Genomic DNA, 24,072 nt, shown 5'->3' with positions numbered 1-24,072 from the left:
CTAATCTCGGACTCTAGGGTACTTTTTCCCCCAAGATGTTAGGAGGCACAGTTCCCAGGGTAGAGTGTTTGCCTAATCTTTGTAGCAGGAGGGAGGTGTGATGGCAGCTTGGGTGCCAAGTCCAGGGTCAGCAGGCATGAGCCAGGCTGACTCTGGTACCTGGACCTTCAGCATGCTCAGACTTGCAGGTATGTGCCAGGGTGGTGAACACATGTAGTTTGCCTCTCTGAGCAGGCAAGGCAGGAATGGGGAATACTTGCTCTTCTGGGGGTCTCTGGGAGAGGGCTGTTTAGTGGGAAAACCTATCCACACCCTCTACTGAAATAGGAGAGCAAGTCACTCAGTGACGACCTCTGAGGAGACCGCAGGGCTCTCTCTGCCCGCTCGATGGCCCTGTGTCACATTTCACAAGTCTTCTGAGAGAGAGAGAATGTGGAGCTCCCGGACAGAGCTTGTCAAGCAGAGTAGCCTTGTCTCTACAGTAACCATTTGATAGCATGTTCACCCCACTCAGAACGTCTGTGCTATCTTTAGGGAGATCTGGAAACAGTACAGCAATATTATTAAGTTGTTGATTGAATGATCCTGTCTTACTGCCTGCATCTGGCCATCCCCAAACTAACCACATGAGGGCGCTGTGGTTGCCATTGAGATCAAACCTGAAGTTCACATCTTTTCAGGCAGTTTGGGGAAAGTGCCAACTTCAATTATGAATGTGTTTTAATCTACCAAGTCGCTAATTTGATTTTCCATTCCATGTGTGTCCTGTGTCTGTCACACACACAACCTTGTGTTAAATGCTGTAGGACATGTTGAAAAGGAAAGAGGGGGCCTACTGCTTGTTGGAGTTTCTGTCCTGCCCAGTTCCCACAACTGGTAAGCCCCCAATGAAAATCACACAGAGAGTCTATATTAGGCTATAAACTGATTGGCCCATTAGCTCAGGCCTCTTATTAGCTCTTGTAACTTATATTAACCCATTATTTTTATCTAAGTTAGCCACATGGCTCGGTACCTTTTTCAGCGGGGCAGGTCACATCTTTCTTCTTAAGTGGTTAAGGCAGGAATACTCCTGTTCTCATTGCCCTGCCTCTACTTTCTGTCTGGTTGACCCTACCTAGCCAATCAGCGTTTATTTAAAACATGATTGACAGAATACAGACAATTCTCCCACACCAATCCCCCTCTTTTTTTTAAACAAAGGAAAATATTTATAGTCCATTTTGGGGAATGTGGGTGTAGTATTCCAGGCTATTTCTGGCTGGTTGGGGGTGCTGATAATCTTATGGGGACCTAAAGAAAATTAAGAGTTATGACCAAGTCCTGACTGTGAGGCTTGATCATCTCAGGCAGCATCTTGAATCTGTTCTGGATGTAGAACTCAGACATCTGGGCCATCTGTTCCTATCAGAAATTTCTAAGGTGGTCTGCCTTGATCAAACCTGATTTTTCTTAGCTCAGAATGAATCCACAACCTCTCATTTCCTGTGGAAACAAAAGCAAAATCTCTTCTCTAAAGTAACATACCTTTTGACTTCAATTTTGAAGTCAAGGTATTTTCAAAATACCTATCTTGGATTAATTCAGCAGCATTTATAAATAAATATCTTTTAGCAGCTGTTCCTCCTTCCTCAGCATTCAAACAGTTCAAAGAGAACATAATAACATACAGTATCAAAATTCTCTGTGTGTTTTCCATCTTTACGTGGCTTTATTTTAAACTCTATTTCTTTTATTTTTAATTTTTGGCTTTTTGAGACAGGTTCTCTGTGTATCTTTGTCCTGGAACTCCCTCTGTAGACCAGGCTATCCTTGAACTCACAGAGATTCCCCTGTCTCTGCCTCCCCAGTGCTGGGATTAAAGGTGTGTGCTACCACACCTTGAATTCACAGAGGTCAGTCTATCCCTGTCTCCCAAGTGTTGGGATTAAAGGTGTATACCACCATACCCAACTACTCTCTTTCTTTCTTTTTTTATTTTAAGGACTTTAACCTTTTTCTTTTCTCCCAAGCCAGCATATATTTTTAACACACAGTAAGCCATTTAGGTATTTTTAAAAAATCTCTCTTTACTGTATATCTCTCTTTTTTCTGACTACACAAGTCTAATTTACCAAGCAATATGGGTAGGATTAAAGCCGTGGCTTTGATGGCTAGATCCAGCCCATTTCTTAGCTGTATGAGATTCCAGCCATGTTTATTGCCACAACTCTATGGCGTCTCAAGGTCTCTGCCAGCCATCAAGCCGCAACAGTGTGCTCACAAACCACACTCAAATGCTCCATAGTTGGACTACCTGCCTGAAAGAGTCAGAGTTTGCCCTGGCAGAATGGCCCAGAAAGCCAGCATTTTAAAACAGTGCAGTTTTTTCCTGCGAAAGCATGCAGTCAGCTTTTTATCAACACTATTTAAGTGTTTCATGGCAGGACCTCTTAAAAAGCTGCAGGGTTTTGCAGCTAAAGCTGAGTCAGGAAGCCTCTCTTAGATGAGAGTGCTTGCTTGCCTCTAGCAAGCAGAGCAGACCCAAGAAATTGCTGCTACCAAGAAGCCATGCTTTATTCTTTTCTGCCCAGAATCACTTCCCAAGCTCTGTCAGGCTTTATGTGGATACAGTTGTCCACAACGGTAGAGCATGAGACTCTTAATCCCACAGGCATGGGTTCATGCCCCACGTTGGGTGCCAATTGTTGAAAAGGAGAGAGGGGCCTGCTGCTTGTGGGGGTTTCTGTTCTACCCAGTTTGCCACCGAGCTCAAACCTGAAGTTCACATCTTTTCAGGCAGTTTGGGGAAAGTGCCAACTTCAATTATGAATGTGTTTTAATCTACTAAGTTGTTAATTTGATTTTCCATTCCATGTGTGTCATGTGTCTGTCACATACACAATCTTGTGTTAATTGCTGTAGGACATCAATGCATAAAGACAAAAGCACAAGGCACAGGTTAAACATTGAGAAAGCATGAAGGAAAGATGATCCATTATAAGATTGCTGGACATTTCCCTTAGGAAATGTGCTTTGAGCGGAATATATAGTTTACATTTTCAACTGTGCCCACACATCTGAGAAGAAAAACCTGGTGTGTGTAGTGTAGTCACAGAAAAGAAGAGAGATCCTACCTCAAAGCAAGACAGGAGTGAAGCAGTGACACCTGACTTGTGCATGTACTTAATGGCATACATATGCCAACAGACACACACACACACACACACACACACACACACACACACACACGTCAGGAACATGAAGAAGCTAGAAGCTAACTTATTTAAAAGTCTGCCTAAGTTTTAAATCATAATTTGAAGAGAACAGAGCTAATATCAACACTGGGGTAATGGAAAACATACGGGAGTTTATCTTTTTGCCAGATGAAAAAAGGCAAGGGCAAGAACTGGACATGGAACAGGCAGTGAGTGTGGAAACAGGATGTGGAACTGGGGAATGTGTCCAATGGAAAGCGACAAGACTTCCCGATTGATGAATGGTAGCTGGCATTCTGAAAGCAAAAATCAGAAGCCAAGTAAATCTGTAGCCTGGACATAGAGCTAGGGCCTAGCCAAGCAAGCTCTTCTGTTAAAGCTGTGACATCATTAGTCTGCATAACACACATACAAAGGCCCCATTAGCAAAAAGTGAGATGGCAGCTGGGAGCAGGGTGGAAACCCTGATGAGATAGTCAGCGTATCAGGACCAGGCCAGAAAGACTCAGACTGGCAACGGACCTCAGTACCGTACTGCCTTGGCAGAACAGGGAGTTCAGAGAAGAAAGACAGAATTCTGAGGAACATTTACATCACGGGTAAAACTGATAGAACAAGAAGACTAAATAAGAAGACCCAAAGTGAGCTGGAGTTCAATCTTCCCAGCACTCTGTTCCATAGTCTGAAGCTTTAGGACTGCAGAATACCAAGACCTCATGAGGATTCATGATTGGTACAGAAAAGTGATATGGAAACCACCCATGTACGAGTGCTACATGCTTCTGAGCTACAGAAAGTCAAAGACTCAGAGTGAAAGTCAGGAACCACAGACCAAGGAGAGGCTGCCCTAGCAAATGCAGGAAAGAGAGTAGCACATGACTGACTATGGGTAACCTGAACATCTGAGGCAGAAAGCAAGAAGACAGCCATGGCTCCTTCCTTTGACTTCTCTCTGCTGTGGCTCACACAGAACTCAGGATAGTCAGTGAAGAAACACTGGCTGAACCAAATTAGACTGAGCTTAGCAAGTTCGCTGAGAGTAAACACAGATGACCACACAATGAGATGCATAGAAACCAGCAGCCATGAAGGCCACACTGGAGATGCTTTCAAAGACTTCTGACCAATGTTCACAAACAGAGCTACAGTGGCGGGCCCCGGGGCTACGGACACAGACAGCTCCTCATCAGTATTTTTACCAAGGAATTACGGAAGACCCAGAGAATATGCATATCACATTCACAGACAACTTCAAGCTAGGAGGTAAAACTGATAAGCTGGGCAACTGAGTTGGTATGTTTTTAAAGCTTTAAGATGAAACCAAGATCAATACTAAGTCCTACAGCTCAAACTTTCTGCATGGTTCAGAACAGGAAAGCCCAACAAAACCCAGGCATCTACATCTTCCACCTTGGCAGATCAGAAAACCCGTGAACACTCCTCCACAAATCTTCTTACGGATTCTGCAGAAAGTTTAATTGAAGTTTCTTTACCTGCATAATTAAACTTGCAGGAAGGTAAGGAATCCAAAATGAAGACAAAAATAAAAACCCAAGTAATGGTGCCAAAGTGCAAAGTGGGGCAAAAACAATCAGCCCACACCGAGACCACTCGGGGTCAACAATCAGCCCACACCGAGACCACTCGGGGTCGACAATCAGCCCACACGGAGACCACTGGGGTCGACAATCAGCCCACACCGAGACCACTCGGGGTCGACAATCAGCCCACACCAAGACCACGGGGTCGACAATCAGCCCACACCGAAACCACGGGGGTCAACAGCAAGAACACCTTCCACAGCATGGTCAGAAGGCTTGCAGCTGGCAGAGCACAAGAGGTTCCTAAAAGTTCAAGCAAAAGATGATGTGATCAAGGCTTTAAGGGGCTGAGAAACAATGCCAAACAAAGTCTCCACGCCCAGCTAACATGGAGCAAGGGGACCAACACAGAGAGAGCTCTTCATGGACTGCCCAGAAGGGACAGGAGACGATGATTTCAGGGAACTCCAAACCTGGAGGAACAAAAGGAAGAACTGGGGTAAAAAGAGGAAAATCTAAACATGAGAAAATCCAAACACGCTCTAATTATTTTTTCTCATTTTGAATTTTGAGACAGGATCTTGCTATGTAGCCCAGGCTGGCTTGGAAGGCTCAGCCCTCTTGCTGTGGTACCCTCAAGCGCTGGGATGCATCACCTCACCCATGAACTGACTTTTTGTAATAATAACAATTAGTAATTTGAATCATACAAAAAGACAGAATTAAAATGTTTAACAATATGATAAAATGAAGATTAAAGTCAATCACTGAGCAGAAAATTGGATTATTTTCAGACTCTACAAAGTCAAATATGCATATTATCTTTAGAGCACCTTATTTTTCCACTGCCTGTTTATTTATTTAGTGACAGAGTCTCACTGTGTATCTTCAGCTGACTTGGAACTTGCTATATAGCCCTGGCTTGAGATTCGCCTGCTTCAATATCCTGAGTGTTGGATTACAGGCATGCATGCACCCATGCTTCAGTCTTCTGAGTGTTGGATTACAGGCATGCATCCATGCTTCAGCCTCCTGATTGCTGGATTACAGGAATGCACCCATGCTTCAGCCTCCTGATTGCTGGATTACAGGCATGCATGCACCCATGCTTCAGTCTTCTGAGTGTTGGATTACAGGCATGCACCCATGCTTCAGCCTCCTGATTGCTGGATTACAGGCATGCATGCACCCATGCTTCAGCCTCCTGAGTGTTGGATTACAGGCATGCACCCATGCTTCAGCGCCCTGATTGCTGGATTACAGGCATGCATGCACCCATGCTTCAGCCTCCTGAGTGTTGGATTACAGGCATGCGCCCCATGCCCAGTTTAAGTTTTAAAATATAGCCACTAAGGTAAAAGCTAAATAAAAATAAATAAAATATAACATTTCCAAATAACAAACAAGGAAAATTGGGTCAGCAAAACAGGTGGTAAACAAAGAAACAGGAAGCAGAGTAGAATGATATAAGTATAACTGATAGGACTGAAAATATTGACCAGCACTGACTGGACTTAAACTAGGATTCTTGTGTGCAAACAACCTGTCCCTCCCTTACAATGAGGCATGGCTAACAGCTTTGACTATGAAAGCTGGAGAGTAAACAAAATCAAAAAGATGAAAACAAATTTTATATTTCTCACTGTGAGTATATTAATGTATTTGATTGCTTGATGCTGGCTGGGCTCCTTCAGTGCTGTTCTAGAATGTTCTGTATTATATGCTTTAGATGGCAGACTTGTATTTGTTTTTTTTAAAAAATAGAATTTAAGGAAAAGGATTATTAGCAATAAATCGATCACTGTATAAGATAAAAAAATTCTCAGGAAGACAAGATGATTCTAAACTGATAACAGACTCTCAAAATTCACAAAGCATAGGCCTACAGATTCACAAGAGGACAGGGGCACATGGCAGAGCTTTCCATATCTCTATCAGCTCTTGACAGACCAAACAAAAAGTAATTTGTATTGATGGGCATAGCAAACTTGGACAATGGGACCAACGATCTCAGTATTAAGGACTGATATGGAAGCCAGCTGGAAGCCACTCAGCTATTAAAAACCTTAAATAATTTCACATTGATCTTTTGGATAGTACATTAGCGGTGGTGTGGTCACATGGCCTTGGAGATCCCAACTGAGACAAGATTGACAGTTTTCAAAACTGGGTAAAGCTCTCAGATGAGTGCTGGCTTGAGGTATAAACCTCAACACTTTCCCTGGGTTCCACTGTAAGTCTGGTTTTGGGCGGGGCTCAGCAAGCCAACTCTGAAAAGACATTTGTGGGTGGGGTCCAAGGGGCACCTAAGAAAACCAACCAACAATTTTTTGTACCAACTCTTCTGAGCCAAAACCACAGAATCTCACTCAGAAACAAAGATCCATCTTAGACTCCTACACAGGAACCTAAGCAACTATCCCAATCCCCAGATGCCAACTGTCCCCAACCCCAGATGCCAACTGTCCCCAACACTCAGATGTCAACTGTCCCAAACCCCAGATGCCAACTGTCCCCAACCCTAAGATGCCAACTATCCCCAACCCCAGATTTCAACTGTCCCCAACTTCCAGATACCAACTGTCCCAAACTCCCATGTCAACTGTCCCCAACACTCAGATGCTGTCTCCAACCCCCAGATACCAACTGCCCCAAACCCCAGATGTCAATTGTCCCCAACCCTCAGATGTTCACTGTTCCCAGCCCTCAGATGCTGTCTCCAACCCTCAGATGTTAATGGCCCAAACCTCTGATGCCAAGTGTCCCAAAGCCCAGAAGCCAACTGTCCCCAACCCCCAGATGCCAACTGTCCCCAACCCTCAGATGCCAACTGACCCCAACCCCCACATGTCAACTGTCCCAACCCCCAGATGCCAACTGTCCCCAACTCTCAGATGCCAATGGCGCCAACCCCCAGATGCCAACTGTCCCCAATCCTCAGATGCCAACTGTCATAGCCCTTCGATATCCACTGTCCGCAACCCTCAGGTGCCAACTGTCCCAACGCTCAGATGTGCCTGAGTGCTGCTGGACTTGAAAGAAAAGCAAAGGACAGCTTTGAAGAGAGTTAACTTGAAACTCTTCTTTACAATAGAACACTGTAGCATCTACCACAGAGTAAAATTACTGGAAAAATAAATCATACAAGGCCTCAGTCCCATCTGCCAGACTTTCATCATGGGGACAAAAAGGGAATTTGTATGTGTGCTGATGTTCCAGAAACAAATGACAGCAGCCTCCTAAATGGAAAGATAAGCAAACAAACGTGTACTGAAGTAATATAGTGGGCTAAATTTACAGCTAACTTCTTTGTGAAGACAATTGGCCCACAGATTAGCTTGCATATCCAATTATATGTCCATACACAAACATAAACACAAAGAGCCATCGTTTGATATGGTGCACACAATGCCTACTTGTGTGGAAAGCTGTGCTGTGTACCGATGCCTAAGTTTACATTCCCAAACATGAGAGATCTCACTGTGTCTTTCTAGAGAATTCAGTTTACTGTTCAGCACTTCATGGGAGGCATAAAGAATACTTATTCTACCACCAGGGGCGGGACACCATCAGTAGCAACGGTGGAGAGAGCAAGTTCATAGCAGAGACTCTCAACTAGGGCTTTTAGAGGTGCTGGGACACAAGGACTCCCGTGTGTGTGGATCTGAGCTGACAGTACACACACCACACGGCGCCATTTTTCTTGTGTGGAAGCTGTATGGCAACTTTTCTTTTTGCTGTGACCAAATTCCTGATGATAAGTCACTTAAGAGGCGAGGGTTTAGTTGGGCTCACAGTTTGGGGATACAATCAATGATGACATCATAGCAAGAAAACAGTGACTGCGGAGTGGGAGATGCAGCAATGTAACCACCACATCTAGGAATCAGACCACAAGGAGTGCTGGGGCTCAGCTTGCATTCTATTTTTCCAAATTTTATTCAGTCCTAGACTCGGTGGCTCTTTTCCTCTCAGTTGAACCTCTAGGAAACACACTAGAGGGTTGGAGAGATGGCACAGTGGTTAAGAATGCATTCTGATTTTCAAGAGAAAGGAGGCTCACAACTACTGTAATTATCACTCCAGGGAATCTTACACCTCTAAGCTCTGCAGGCACTTGCACTTGTGTGCTTCCTGCATGTATGTGCACATGTGCGTGCACACACACACACACACACACGACGCGACACGATAGAAACTTTTTTCTAAAGACACAGTCAGCAGTGTACTCCTAGGTGATTCTAGATCTCGCCAAGATGATAAGGTTAACTTGGTACCAAATGCATTATTTTAAATCACATCACTCGAACTCTGGTCCACAAAGCCTCCCAACTTTGAGAGTGAAGATGCTCCTACAGAATTCTAAGAACCAGTGATGATGTGGTAAGAACACTATACCTGGGAAGGCAAGCCAAGGCTTCAGGAAATCAACAATGTGCACAGCAAGAAAGCCAAGGAATGGAGCTGTCAGATATGGAGGTGGCAAAAGGTGGTACTGCACTGACTGGGTATATTTACTCAAGAACACTTGCTGAAAGAAAAGGGAGTGTAGCAGCCTCTAGACTCCAGTCTAGAGAAATTAATGAGACGCAATCAAGAGTGAGCAAGCTACCAGAGAGATGTGGGGAGATTGTGTGGATCTGTGCACACCCATTTGAGGCCACCATTGAGTAGGACATCATTCCTCCAGCCATATGCAGCAGGCATGACGGAGGAAGGTCATTGGTTAAATAAAAAGAAGCTGCTTGGCTCTCATTGGTTAGGAGATAGGTGGGAGGAGTAAACAGAACAAAACGCCGGGAGGAAGAGGAAGTGAGCTCAGACTCCGCAGCTCTTCTCTCCAGAGCAGACACCTCAGAGAGAGACTCCATGCTACCTGCTCCAGGGAAGACGCACGCTATGAAGCTCCGACCCAGGATGGACTTAGGCTAGAATCTTCCCGGTAAGACCGGTGCTCACAGATTGTTAGAGATGGGTTGATTGGGATATCAGAATTAGCCTAGAAGATGCTAGGTAGAAATGAGCCAAAGCAGTGTTTAAAAGAATACAGTGTCCGTGTAATTATTTCGGGGTAAAGCTAGCCGGGCAGGCGGCTTGGGGTGTTGGGGACGCAGCCCCGCCGCACGCCCCATATTACTACAGCAGGCACGATGCTGAGATACAGGAGACTGATGACCGGCTTTGGATGCTCAGGACGACCCTGGACCAAACCCACATGGGTCACAGCAGCTGCTGCAGATGGAGCTGATGGTCGCCATGGTGGTCAAACGGTTGTGGCTCTGTGGGCTTTTCAGGCATCTAGAGGAATTTATACCTTCCTCCTCTACTTAAGCAATCGCTATGCTGACCCCGACTCAAAGACCCTGGGGTTTAATGGACACACTGCAGTCATCTACCGCATAAATCTATTTTTATCAACTCTTTTTTAAGGACTAGCTTTTTAAAAAGTTGTGTTCTTTTATGATGAGGGCGGACTATAAAACATCTCTGGACTTAAACATCCTTTCTTATTTGGATGGAAGATGAAAGAACTTTTTATGAAAGTAAACAAAACAATATGACATCTTATTCTTCAATCTTTGCCAGGACAATGGAATAAATCACATTTTCTAAGGGGCTTAGTTTGATAGATCTGTCTGGATCTCAAATTACACAAAATGCTAATATTTCTTAAACAAAAGATACCAACCACTACATTTTTTTAGTTTTCCAGGAAGATTATTCCATGAATAGAGACAACCAGAAATTGTCCTTTGAGCAAACCTTTACAGATGAACATAACAATATTAACAATATCTTCTCTTCATACAAAATTATTTGATAGGCAAGATGTTAATTATGCAAACAACATGATAAAGGCAACAAGAGCTTTTAACGGGTGGCTTCTCCTGCAGTCCTTGGACAGTTTGCTCAGAAGAAATCTTAAGCACAACAGCTAGGCTGCGGTTTAAGGAGAAAGACATGATTTTTTTTTAACTCCCAGGTTTGAGTTTCTGGTCAAGGGCTCTCTCTGGGTTGGCTGTGTTAGCTGCAACAATATCAAAAAGTATTCCAGACAAGAAGTGTGGGTGGCAGAGGGACTTGGACCCCCCCCATAACCCAACTGCCTATGGTAGGAAAAATGATGGGGGATCAAATTTGTTATAAACAGGACCTCACTCCAGAATGGCTGCCCAAATGATAAACAGGCTTAGTTTATCTGAGTGTTGTGGTTTGTTTTTTGTTTCGTCTCGGTTTTCAAGACAGGGTTTCTCTGTGTAGCCCTGGCTATCCTGGAACTCACTCTGTGGACCAGGCTAATCTTGAACTCAGAGAAATTCCTGCACCTGTCTCCTGAGTGCTGGCATTAAAGGTGTGCACCACCACTGGCCAGGTTACAGTGAACTTTTTTTGTTATTATTGAAAAGTATACACTTTTTCTTCTCCCCTCACTTCCTCTCCCCTCCTCTTCAACCCTCACCCATGGTCCCCACACTCCCAATTGACATAAGAGATCTTGTCTTTTTCTACTTCCCATGTAAAGTAGATTCATACCCCTCTCTTAGGGTCCTCTTTGTTGTCTAAGTTCTCTGGAATTGTGAATTGTAGGCTGGTTTTTCTTTGCTTTATGTCTAAAGGCCACTTATGAGTGAGTACATATGATATTTTTCTTTCTGGGTCTGGGCTTCCTCACTCAATATGATATTTACTAGATCCAACCATTTGCCCGCAAATTTCAAGGTGTCATTATTTTTTTCCACTGTGTAGTACTCCACTGTGTAAATGTACCACATCTTTATCCATTCTTTGGTCGAGAAGCATTTAGGTTGTTTCCAGGTTCTAACTATGACAAATAATGCTGCTATGAACATAATTGAGCATCTGTCCTTGTGATATGATTGAGCATCCTTTTGATATATGCCCAAAAGTAGTATTGCTGGGTCTTGAGGTAGGTTCTTTTCTAATTTTCTGAGAAATCACCATACCAATATCCAAAGTGGCTGTACCAGCTTGCACTCCCACTAGCAATGCAGGGGTGTTCCCTTTACCCCACCTCCTCCCCAGCATAAGTTGTCATCAGTGTTTTTGATCTGGCCATTCTTATAGCTGTAAGATGGAATCTCAGAGTTGTTTTGATTTGCATTTTTCTGATGACTAAGGATGTTGAGCATTTCTTTAAGTATCTTTCAGCAATTTTAGATTGCTCTGTTGAGAGTTCTCTGTTTAGGTCTGTACCCCATTTTTACTGTTTAGGTCTGTACCCCATTTTTATTGTATTATTTGTTCTTTTGATGACTAATTCCTTGAGTTCTTTGTATATTTTAGAGATCAACCCTCTCTCTGATATGGGGTTGGTGAAGATCTTTTCCCATTCTATAGGCTGTCGTTTTGTCTTGTTGACCATGTCCTTTGCTTACAGAAGCATCTCAGCTTCAGGAGGTCCCATTTATTAATTGTTTCTCTCAGTGTCTGTGCTACTGGGGTTATATTTAGGAAGTGGTCTCCTGTGCCAATGCATTCAAGTGTACTTCCCACTTTCTCTTCTATGAGGTTTAGTGTGGTTGGTTTTATGTTGAGGCCTTTGACTTATTTGGACTTGAGTTTTGTGCATGGTGATAGATGTGGATCTATTTTCATTCTTCTACATGTTGATATCCAGTTATGCCAGCACCATTTGTTAAATATGCTTTCTTTTTTCCATTAGATATTTTTTGCTTCTTTGTCAAAAATTAGGTGTTCAAAGGTGTGTGTATTAATACTCAGGTTTTTGATTCTGTTCCATTGGTTCTCCCATCTGTTTTTATGCCAATACCAAGCTGCTTTCAGTACTGTAGCTCTGTAATAGTATTTGAGTTCGACTTATTCTCCTTTTTCTATCCCTATTATTCTTAGGTTTGGTCCTTTCATAGTGTCCCATATTTCCTGGATATTTTGTGTTAAGCTTTTGTTAGATTTAATGTTTTCTTTGACCAACGAGACCATGTCCTCTATTTTATCTTCAGTACTTCAGATTGTCGCTTTCATCTCTTGAATTTTGTTGTTTATGCTTGTATATGTGGTTCCTGATCACTTCCCCATATTTTCTGTTTCCAGAATTCCCTCAGTTTGTGTTTTTTTTTAATTTCCTCTCTTTTGGTTTTCAAGTTTTGAATCATTTCTTTAATCTGTTTGATTGTGTTTTCTTCAAGTGATTTATTGATTTCTTTCAAATTTTTGTTTTTCTATTCCTCCATATTTCTGAGGTAATTTTTCATTTCCTCTTTAAGTGCCTCAAATATTCTCCTAAAGTTATTTTTAGGTCATTTTCTTCTGCTTCATCTATATTTGGCTGTTCAAGTCTTACTGTTGTAAGCCACTAGTTTTTGTTGGTGTTGTGTTGCACTTTGTGGTGTTCAATGTGTTTTTAACTTCTCTACCCATCTTTTCCTCTGATTGGTATAGTTGGGACTGGGTCTCTGGTGATCAATCTTCCAGGTGTTAGTAGATCCAAGGCTCCGAAGGTTGCTCCTCATGGTGCAGTCAGGGCCAAGGTTCCAGTCACCCAGGAGGTCACTGGGCATTCCCAGAGGTTGCCCGGTGCTCCCAGGGGTCACTCTGCAATCCCAGAGGTCGTTCAGGCCCATGGAGGTCCCCGGCTCTGGCCTGCTCCCATGGAGACCCCTGGCTCTGGCCTAGTCCTGTGGAGGTCTCTGGCTCAGACCTCATATGTTGTTCTTTTTAACAGGGCACTGAGTGATAGGCCTTCTTTGGTTTTCTGGAATTCAAATGCATGTTAAAAGCAGTGAATAGCCAAGGCCCATATGGTTTACAGCTCTTAGTCTATGGCATTATAATATCCAAGGGCAGCAAAGCAATCAGAATGGGGTTGTGTCTTTACTGACAGCTAAAAAACAGGATGACATGAAGGCAGGCTTCTGAAAATTGATAAAAAAGCTGTCAACAGCCATGGGGGCTTGGAGTCCAGGATGACAACACACTGTGTCAACAGCAGTGTCAGAGTAGAAGATCACAAGAGCAGGCTATGTGACAAGCTGTGCCCCACATGGACACAGTGGCCAGTGGCAGTTGCAGTAGGGCAGGAAGACACAGAGCCCAGCAAAGAGGGGAGGAGCAGGAGAGAGTGTGGGCCACTGCAGGGACCCAACAGACAGAACCCAAAGCACACAGGAGCTAAGCTTCTGGGAAAAGTGAATCCAACTCCTAACACTGGACCCCCAGCTCAGAGGGCGCTAACTGAAGCCTTGACAGCAAAGAACTGTTTCTAGGATGGTCACGAGGAAGGAGGACTTGAACTTCGTATTCCCTAAGATCAAACATCATCACTCCTAATTCCTGACCAACAAAAAAAGAACAAATGCCCTTGTGAGGTATGTACATGAATGCTCTATGTGCGGAAGCAGTCAGCTCGCCAGCTCTTATCTGTCATCAACAGGAGTCACTGGGACAAATCCTTCACGTGAGTATTTCCCCAAATGACAGTGCGGTGGCTTTCTCATTCAACACACTGTGGTACGGCCTGAAGTCACCCTTGCTGCGGTGGAACCTGTCACATCTGCAGGTCCCTTAGCACTGCTCCATTTTACTTCCCTCTTCCATGGAATGAAAATATCATTTCCAGTCTAAGAGAGCAGTTAACTCCTCCCTGTGGAGCATTTATTAGCAAGGATCCCAGTAGGGAATGAACAGTGCACTCTGTTCACAGAGAGCTTCTTTACAAAGATGTGACATACAAGGCAGCCATGTGAATACAGCCACGCTGTAGGTCTAGACCTACAAGGGAAGGTAATCAAGATCCATGAGTTACAGAGTGCTGGCGCATCGTGAGTCTAAAGCAAACAGGCAAAGGCAACCAGAGGGAGCCACACAGGAAGCAGACAACCATCCTGCTCTCCTCCTACCTCCTAGGACAAGTATAGGGCATGCACACGAGTACAGGGCCTATGTAGGAGGAGGAGAGGGTCAGGTACTCTGGAGCTGCCTGACTTCGGTGCTGGGAACAGGAAGTTGTGCCTCTGGAAAAGCAGCACAGGTTCTTTCTCCTGAGCCACTGCCCGCGGCAGTCTGTGGGGATCTCATTGGCTGAATATGGGGTTCAGCGGGCAGAGCAGTTGAAGAATCACACAAAGCAGCCTGTTGTGAAAGAAAAACAGGGACTAGGAGGTAAAAATCTAGGGACACAGAGGAATAGACCTCCTTTCGGTGTTAACACCCTGAAATCATGTGGCAGCTTTAAGCATCTTAACTTGAGCAGGCTGCATTTCCTTAACTATGTCACATGGACCCCAGTGGTCATAACGATGCACCCACTACACAGATGCTCACAGTCAGCACAGCACAACCTTCATGCTGCTAGACCTAGAGCAGGGACGGGAACTCATTGTTCCGTTTATTATGATCTGGGAGATGAGAAAGAGAATTATTACAGAAACCAGCAGTGGCCATTCTTATGTCTCGTAAGAAGCTGCTAGGGCACTTTGCCTCCAAGTGAAGCCCATGGAAAAAGTGTGGTCAGGTAATCTCTGAGATGCGTGCCTAAGCCACAGGCTTCTATCGCAGAATCAAAGGAGACATGTGAGGTGGAAGGGGAGGCTCTACTTTCCGTCACTGTGAAGGAGCGTACCTAATCTCAGTCATACTCCCTGTGGGAGGTTTGAACGGTTAGGGTAATTCTCAGTTTTGTTAGGATACACTTCATAAGGTAGCATCTACTACACAACGATAGGAACAAAGGTTCCACCGTGTACCTTGTGAGCCAATGATTACATGGATACATGAACAGCGCTTCAAATGTATTTACTTTTTGAGACTCTCATATATGCATGCAATAATATATCATCTCTATGCGACATATAAAAAAAAACTGGAAGAAATAACCCGAATCGGGGTTTGGAATTAGTGAAATAAAAACAAGAAGATCAACAAAAACCCACACAAAACAAAAATACAAAGAATTGATGAAATGTTTGGTTCTTTAAAAAAAATAAGACTGAAAATTCTTCGCCTAATCAGTAAAGAGAAAGAGAAGACCCAAATTATTAAACCTAGAAGTAAAAGGGAACAATTGCAGCAAACTCCAGTGAAATTGAAAATCCGTGAGGCCACAGCCCAGAGCCGACACAAAGGGTGCGCACATGTTCTGAAAACGAGGCAAACCCTCACGTAAAGTGATGGTGAAGCTGCAGAGAAACAGGCAAAGCTCGGTCCTGGGAAGCTTTGGGTGAGCGCTGGCGCTGCACTCTGTGCAGGGAAAATAGATGCAACCAGTACAAAAGCAAGCAAGCAAGCATCATGTCCATGTGGGAGAGCCTGGTACGGAAGAACAGCAGGACACAAGAGAAGAGAGGGACAGAAACATAGCCAGGCCAGGGGACGTGCAAGGCGAGGGGAGAGCCACCAGGACACGGGCTGGGCCAGTCCCAAACTTCTTAAACATCTCCATTCATGACTCCTCTTGATCCATGCAGTCTACACAGCCTCAAGTTATATAAACAACAAACTGGAATCAATAGATTGTACAAAAAGAAGAAAATCCAACGTAGGTGGGAGTTGAGGGTGGAGAGGGCAGGTCTGGAAGGAGATGACAGGAAGAGCACATATAATCAAAACACATAGCATGAAATCCTAAAGGATTCAGCAGGATACTGCGGGAGAGGAATTGTTTCAGAATATAGTGCACAACAAATTCTATTTTTAATAAAAGAAAAAAAATCAAAGAATTAACAAAATACTATTTAATGTTAATAAAATAAGTATAAAATGAAGCATTTACTGATAACTCATGTTTATTATTATTATCTTCATGATTTATGTCCCAGTATAAATGTATGAGTGTGACTGTGTTTGTGTCTGTGTATGCGGGTGGGTGTGACCTGAGTGTGAAAGACAGAAGACAAGTTTGTGCAGTCCATTCTCTCTTTCCATAGGTCAGTTCAAGGATTGATGCTGGCCACCAGGTCAGCTTAGCAAGCACCTTTACCTGCTGAGCCACTCCATAGCCTCCAGAAACTAAATTAAGAACAATTATTTGGTATGATACAATTTTGTTATGTATTAAAGGCAAAAATCCTATTGACACACAAATGAGAAGGATGTGGGGTGCTTTACCCAGTGATTAAATCTTGACTGGGTATCTGGCACGGCTGGAGAGAGATCTTCAGTGGCTTCAGAGTTTTCAATACATGGGTTAACTTGATAATCATCAACGCCAAGAAGACCAATCTACACAAATAGTTCAAAATGGCAGAAGTATGCTTCTAGTGTTTCAGAAACTGTGGGATATTTGGTCCTCATTTTTATGAAACTCAAGTCTAATTCAATAGCACACAAATGCATACTTCCATGATGGAGAATGATAACAGGGAAAGGATTAAAGGCTTTATTTTCAGTAATGAAAACACTGTGTTTTTATAGGAGTTGAAAGTCAAAATATTATAGTGCGTAGCCCACAATAGTCTCCTGTATGGGCTAAGAGTCCTGCTCCAGCCCCTACCCAGGGTTCCAAAGGTCATTTGTTGGCAATGAATGGTCTCCATATATGGTGGAGAGGGCTCAGGCGGTGTGTTCAGACCAAAGGCTGCACAGAAGTCACATGATGCATCAGTGGCTGCAGTGAAGTCAGGGTCCTGCACACGAGGCTGCAGTGAAGTCCAGGTGCTGCACACGTGGCTGCAGTGAAGTCAGGGTCCTGCACACGAGGCTGCAGTGAAGTCAGGGTCCTGCACACGAGGCTTCAGTGAAGTCAGGGTCCTGCACACGAGGCTTCAGTGAAGTCAGGGTCCTGCACACGAGGCTGCAGTGAAGTCCAGGTGCTGCACACGAGGCTGCAGTGAAGTCAGGGTCCTGCACACGAGGCTGCAGTGAAGTCAGGGTCCTGCACACGAGGCTGCAGTGAAGTCAGGGTCCTGCACACGAGGCTGCAGTGAAGTCAGGGTCCTGCACACGAGGCTTCAGTGAAGTCAGGGTCCTGCACACGAGGCTGCAGTGAAGTCTGGGTCCTGCACATGAGGCTGCACTGACACTGTGAAATGCAGCCCAGACCAGCACTGCCAGAAACACAGCAGAATCACTAAACCTTTGATGCTGAGCTAATTACTGTTTGGCTGTGGTGTGCTCAGAAAGCTTTTACTGTTGTCAGTTTCTCCCTAACTCTCGTGGTCAGTTAATGCCCTGTATGAGGTCTCCATCCAAATTTAAGAAGTTCTTGGCTCAATGTTGAGGATGAGGGTAAGGGACCCATAGTTCAGTTTTTTTTAATAAAAGGTTTTTCCTAGTTAAAATAATTATCTGACTTTTGTCTTGAGGTAAAGAAACTTGGGAATGACAAGGTAACAGCAATTCTATCAGAGAAAGAGGAAATGCTGATTGTTTGGATTCTACAGCTGGAGAGTGAACACAGTTTAGGAACTATGCGTGCAAACCCCTAGAGAGCCATGGATGAAGGATACTTAGCTATGAATGAGAACAAACCTCACACAACCAGCTAGGGACCCAAAGTTGGAAAAGCAACAACACTCCAGTAAAACCACATTACTTGTTAACACTAAGATGGAGGCAAAATGGGACTTCAGAAGAGATAAATGTCCATTTTAGATAAATAATTTATTTTTAACTACAAGTATCTGTGTATGTGTATATACATGAGTGCAATGCCCAAAGAGGCGAGAAGAGGGCACAGGATCTCCAGATTAGGAATCAGAAGCAGTTGCAAGATGCCACAGGGATGCTGGGAAGTGAATTTCGGTCCTCTACAAGAGTGCTCTTAACCACAGAGCCATCTCTGCAGTCTGGAAATAAATATTCTTAAGAAGTAAGTATGAATTAAGTCACTGGGAGGTTCATTTAAGCTGTATCGTTTTTATAACCAAGCCTTCAGCACTCTGAAAGTCCATTGTAGCTCAAGACGTAAACAATAGCACGCCATCCTGACGAGCACATGGCGAGTGCATGGCCCCACAGTGGGAATCTCTGTCCATTAAAGTAAGTAAATCACAGAGCATTAGCTGTGAATGCTTTAAAGAATCAAGAATGTGATTCCCTTTTGTTGCTGGTGTGTGCACAATCTGGACTGGACTAGAAACTGTGCTTATCTAACAGTTTCAGACATCACCAATTCCACAGGTATCTGCTGGACACTCACTAAGGAGCCTACAACAGGTGCCTGGAAATGCACAGGGAACAGAAGAATAGCAACAGATAGTAAACAGCAGGCACACTGTAAAAGCAGGCACAGTGCATGAGGCCAAGGCATTTCAGGTAAGAAGGGATGGGGATAAAATGACATCGGGCAGTGGCAAGGGGCATTGGGAACACCGCCATGGTAGTGAGGGAGGACATGCAGTTCTTACATGGGTGGCCAGCCTGAGGGGAGCATCAGGAACGCCACCATGGTGGTGAGGGAGGACATGCAGTTCTTACACGGGTGGCCAGGGTACGCCCTCTCACAAAGGTGACATGTGAAAAGAGACTTATTAGTGTTTTTATAGAATTTTACTGTTTCCTTTTTGATTATTTATATATGTATGTCAAACCTATAGATCAGATTGGCCTTCAATTAGTGAACTCCTGCCTCAGCTCTTGGAAAAGAGCTAGGATTATAATCTGGTCCTGACGCATCATTAGCACCTTGCTAATAGTTACTGAATGGTGCCAGGTTCACCATTAATTCCAGCACTGGGAGGCAGAGACAGACAGATCTCTGAGTCTGAGACCAGCCTGGTCTACAGAGAGAGTTCCAGGACAGCCAAAGCTATGCAGCAAGACTCAGTCCCAAAATGAATTATTAATCGACTAATTAATTAATTAATTTTACTGAATGGATGATAACTAAAGTTTAATTTACGTATTATAATTTTTTTCTTCTGAGAGCATTTATGTATTTATACATTTCAGGGTCAAATGAAAGAACTAACATTTGAGTGTGAAGAACCGTGAGCTATAGGGCCATCGGAGACTGCGGACAGTGGATCACAGGCAGTAAAATCCAGGGAACAGGAAGGTACAGGGAAAGTTGGTTCCCTACCCCCATACAGACATCTCTTAGTCTGCCCCTTCTCAAAGTCCAGGGGGAAGGAGTGGAGTAATGTGGCCGGACAAGGCTGAGAGGGAGGTGGGATGAGGCGGAAGGTGACCTTTCGGTAACATGGATGGCATCTGTGAGGCCAGCAAGGGTGACAGATGCTAAGTGCGATTAAAGCAACACAAAGGCCAAATTGCAGGGAGAGGCAGATATGCTCTCATCTCATATCTGCAGCCTCCTAACTGTGTCGTCCAGCAAAACTCCATCAAATGCCCAGAGTCCTGGCTTCTCACCTAACGCACCAGTTATTGTATCTGAGCCTCCACAGATTCCTCCAAGAGTTGAGTGAGATTCTGCACAGGACAGTGCTCTGACGTTGTCAAAGCAATCTGTTGCTCACATACATGCATTCTTACTGTTATCTGAAGGCCTGCAGCAAATCTCTTTGCTATATTTAACAAGGAATGTGTCATAAATTCTGACCTAGAACTCAGGGGTGGGAATGAAATGGAAGCCTAAAACTCACAGAGGACAGAAGTCTTATTTGGAACTGCAAGTGACAAAGAACTGAACAAACTCACTGGTCTACCCAGCCACACCCCAGCTATTTAATGTGAGTCTTAAGTATGGCTGTGCTGTGAAAATCAGTTACAAATCCCAGCACTAGAGTAAAAGTCTTGCCAGTTTTCCATCGTTACCTCCTGTGCAGGAAGAATTTCCCAGAAGGCCTTGCTTCTCATTCATTTATTTATTTATTTATTTATTTACTTATTTATTTATTTATTTATTTATTTATTTATTTATGATTTCTGTCTCTTTCCCACCACCGCCTCCCATTTTTCTCCCCCTCCCCCGATCAAGTCCCCCTCCCTCATCAGCCCGAAGAGCAGTCAGGGTTCCCTGCACTGTGGGAAGTCCAAGGACCACCCACCTCCATCCAGGTCTAGTACGGTGAGCATCCAAACTGCCTAGGCTCCCACAAAGTTAGTACATGCAGTAGGATCAAAAACCCATTGCCATTGTTCTTGAGTTCTCAGTAGTCTTCATTGTCCGCTATGTTCAGCGAGTCCGGTTTTATCCCATGCTTTTTCAGACCCAGGCCAGCTGGCCTTGATGAGTTCCCAGTAGAACATCCCCATTGTCTCAGTGTGTGGGTGTACCCCTCGCAGTCCTGAGTTCCTTGCTCATGCTCTCTCTCCATCTGCTCCTGATTTGGACCTTGAGATTTCAGTCCGGTGCTCCAATGTGGGTCTCTGTCTCTGTCTCCTTCCATCGCCTGATGTAGATTAATATTCAGAAGGATGCCTATATGTTTTTCTTTGGGTTCACCTTCTTATTTAGCTTCTCTAGGATCACGAATTATAGGCTCAATGTCCTTTATTTATGGCTAGAAACCAAATATGAGTGAGTACATCCCATGATCCTTTTTTTGGGTCTGGCTTACCTCACTCAGGATAGTGTTTTCTATTTCCGTCCATTTGTATGCAAAATTCAAGAGGTCTGATCTCCAAAATATATAAAGAACTCAAGAAACTAGACCATAAAAGGCTAATCAACCCAGTTATAAAATGGGGCACTGAGCTGAACAGAGAATTCTCAACAGAAGAAGTTCAAATGGCCAAAAGACACTTAAGATCATGCTCAACTTCCTTAGCGATCAGGGAAATGCAAATCAAGACAACTTTAAGATACCATCTTACACCTGTCAGAATGGCTAAAATAAAAAACACCAATGATAGCCTTTGCTGGAGAGGTTGTGGAGAAAGGGGTACACTCATCCATTGCTGGTGGAAATGCAAACTTGTGCAACCACTTTGGAAAGCAGTGTGGCGGTTCCTCAGGAAATTCGGGATCAACCTACCCCTGGGCCCAGCAATACCACTCTTGGGAATATACCCAAGAGATGCCCTATCATATGACAAAAGTATATGCTCAACTATGTTCATAGCAGCATTGTTTGTAATAGCCAGAACCTGGAAACAGCCGAGATGCCCTTCAATGGAAGAATGGATGAAGAAAGTATGGAATATATACATATTAGAGTACTACTCAGCAGTAAAAAGGCCTTGCTTCTGTTGGCCTTCACTATCATTACTATCTACCTCTTTGGAAGGATAGAAGGCAAACTGTAATGGCTAGAAATATCCTGAATTATCTATGAATGCATCATCATCTTCAGACAAAGATTTGAGATAAAGAAAAGCTGCAAAAAGGGGCAGAGGATGGAGAGGGGGAGTGAGGAAAGGAGGAAGACCCAGCTACAGGAAACAGAAACCAGTGTCCCTCCACAAATGAGTGAGGAAAGTTTCAACGTAAAACACAAAGACTAAACGCTGGAGAGATGACTCAAGGATCAGGAAAACTTCTTCCTGCTCTTGCAAAGGACATGGTTTGGTTCCCAGCGCTCACATGGTAGCTCATAACCACACGTACCTCCAGTTCCAGGGAACCCAATGTCCACTTCTGTCCACTGTGGGTTCCTACACATGTACATATCCATAAACTAACACAAAAGTTCAACTTTTTACAATTAAATGCAAGGCTATCTCTCTGAAAAATAACCTAACCCCAACAATTACTGAAAGGAGTGGATTCCAGCCATGTTTGCCATCTGGCTAGGGTAATCTGAATTTAATTCAAAGAAAGGTTTCCTGATTGTGTTTATAGAAGAAATACTTAAAGCCTAATTGATTGTATTGTATCAATGAAGGAACTGTATAAAATGGAAAGAGCTTGCTTTAATCAAGATCCATAGCATAGACATGAGAGCGACAAAGAGAAACAATGGGTTCCCCCGCTGTCCACAGAGAGTGACATGAACTAGCAGACTAGAAAATTAGCTCATTTAGCAGAGGTAACTGTAGTGCACCATGTCAGTCTGCACTCTATGCGCTACCATACAGTTCGTGAGCCGGGCAAGGGGCTGGAGACTGAAACACACAAAGACACAGACACAGAGAGAGAGAGAGACACGGGTCATCCTTGAAACAAGTATGCCCCCTTACTGTGTACCAGACCCACTTATATAGAGATCCTTAGCTGATAGCCATACCCCAGCCAAACCCACCAGAAACCACTCCCCTGCCATCAGGAACTCCTGAGGGTCTCGTGCTCAGAACAGCTGCAAGTTGTCTCAGAGAAGAGGAAAACAAGTTGTTTACAAGAAATTCAGGATCGGGCTGGAGAGATGGCTCAGAAGTTAAAAACACTGATTGTTCTTCCAGAGGACCTGAGTTCAATTCCTAGCAACCACGTGGTGGCTCACAACCATCTGTAAAGAAATCTGGTGCCTTCCTCTGGCCTGTAGGCACTCATGCAGACAGAATGGTGTAAACAAAATAAATAAATTAATTAAATAAATAAATCTTTAAAAAAAAAAGAAAAAGAAATTCAGGATCTGGGGGTTCACAGCTCCCAACAGATAATTTCCATATTATCTGTACAGATGAATGTTTACAGAACCATTCCAATGGCTTCAGGATCAGAGAAAAACACATCACTGGCAGTAGCCCCCAGTGAGGATCCCCAGAAAGGATAAGGGCCATGACTGTCTAGCGCAGTGGTTCTCAACCTTCCTAATGCTGTGACCCTTTAATACAGTTCCTCATGTTGTGATGACCCCAGCCATAAAATTATTTTGTTGCTATTTCATAACTGTAACTTTGATACTATCAAGAATTATAATGTAAACATTTTTGGAGATAGAGCTTTGCCAAAGGGGTTGCCACCCACAGTGAAAACCACTGATCAAGACCCAAGGAGACTTTGCCAAGAGACATGGATATGTTTGCATCTGATTACTTAGCACCATCATGCAGAGCTCAGTCTTTACCATCATGGCCTGGAACTGCCTGTATTTACTGAAACGCATGACTCTAGAAAGTAAGGACCAAGTCTTGACAGGTCACTGAGGTAGAGCAGATCCAACCGTCAGCAGGCCTTCCAAGTGTCATCTTCTAACCTGATCCTGAAATACTGAGGAGCCAAGGAAATGACCCAGTGCGTACAGTGCTGGTAGGCTACAGAAGAACGAGGACCTGGATTCAGATTCCCAGCACTCGTGTAGAAAGCCAGACAGAGCAGTGTACGCTTTCATCCCTACCACAGTGAACAGAACAGGCAGTCCCGGGTGCCCACTGCCAGCCAATCCTGCTGAAATGATGAACTTCAGGCTCAGACAGAGACTCTCTTAAAAAAAACAAGGCAGAGAAGCCATTAAGATAGACAACTGCATGCTGACCTCCAGTGACCTCCAGTTTCCACACTCTCAAACACAAATAAGTGCATACACACACACACACATTTGAACACACATATACACCACACACACATGAAAATT

At 43.9% G+C, this 24,072-nt stretch overlaps 1 protein-coding gene across 1 annotated transcript in view; it reads right to left on the bottom strand.

Annotated features, from left to right (window-relative positions):
• The window catches only part of Kif6 (kinesin family member 6), a 324,667-nt gene that overhangs the window by 287,756 nt on the left and 12,839 nt on the right, over nucleotides 1–24,072 (bottom strand). The window lies entirely within an intron of this gene.

This window comes from Microtus pennsylvanicus, chromosome 7, assembly GCF_037038515.1.
Source record: "Microtus pennsylvanicus isolate mMicPen1 chromosome 7, mMicPen1.hap1, whole genome shotgun sequence".
NCBI classification, from domain to species: Eukaryota; Metazoa; Chordata; class Mammalia; order Rodentia; family Cricetidae; genus Microtus; species Microtus pennsylvanicus.
Note: the sequence above shows the minus strand (reverse complement) of the source record. Positions and strands in the feature narration are given on the sequence as shown.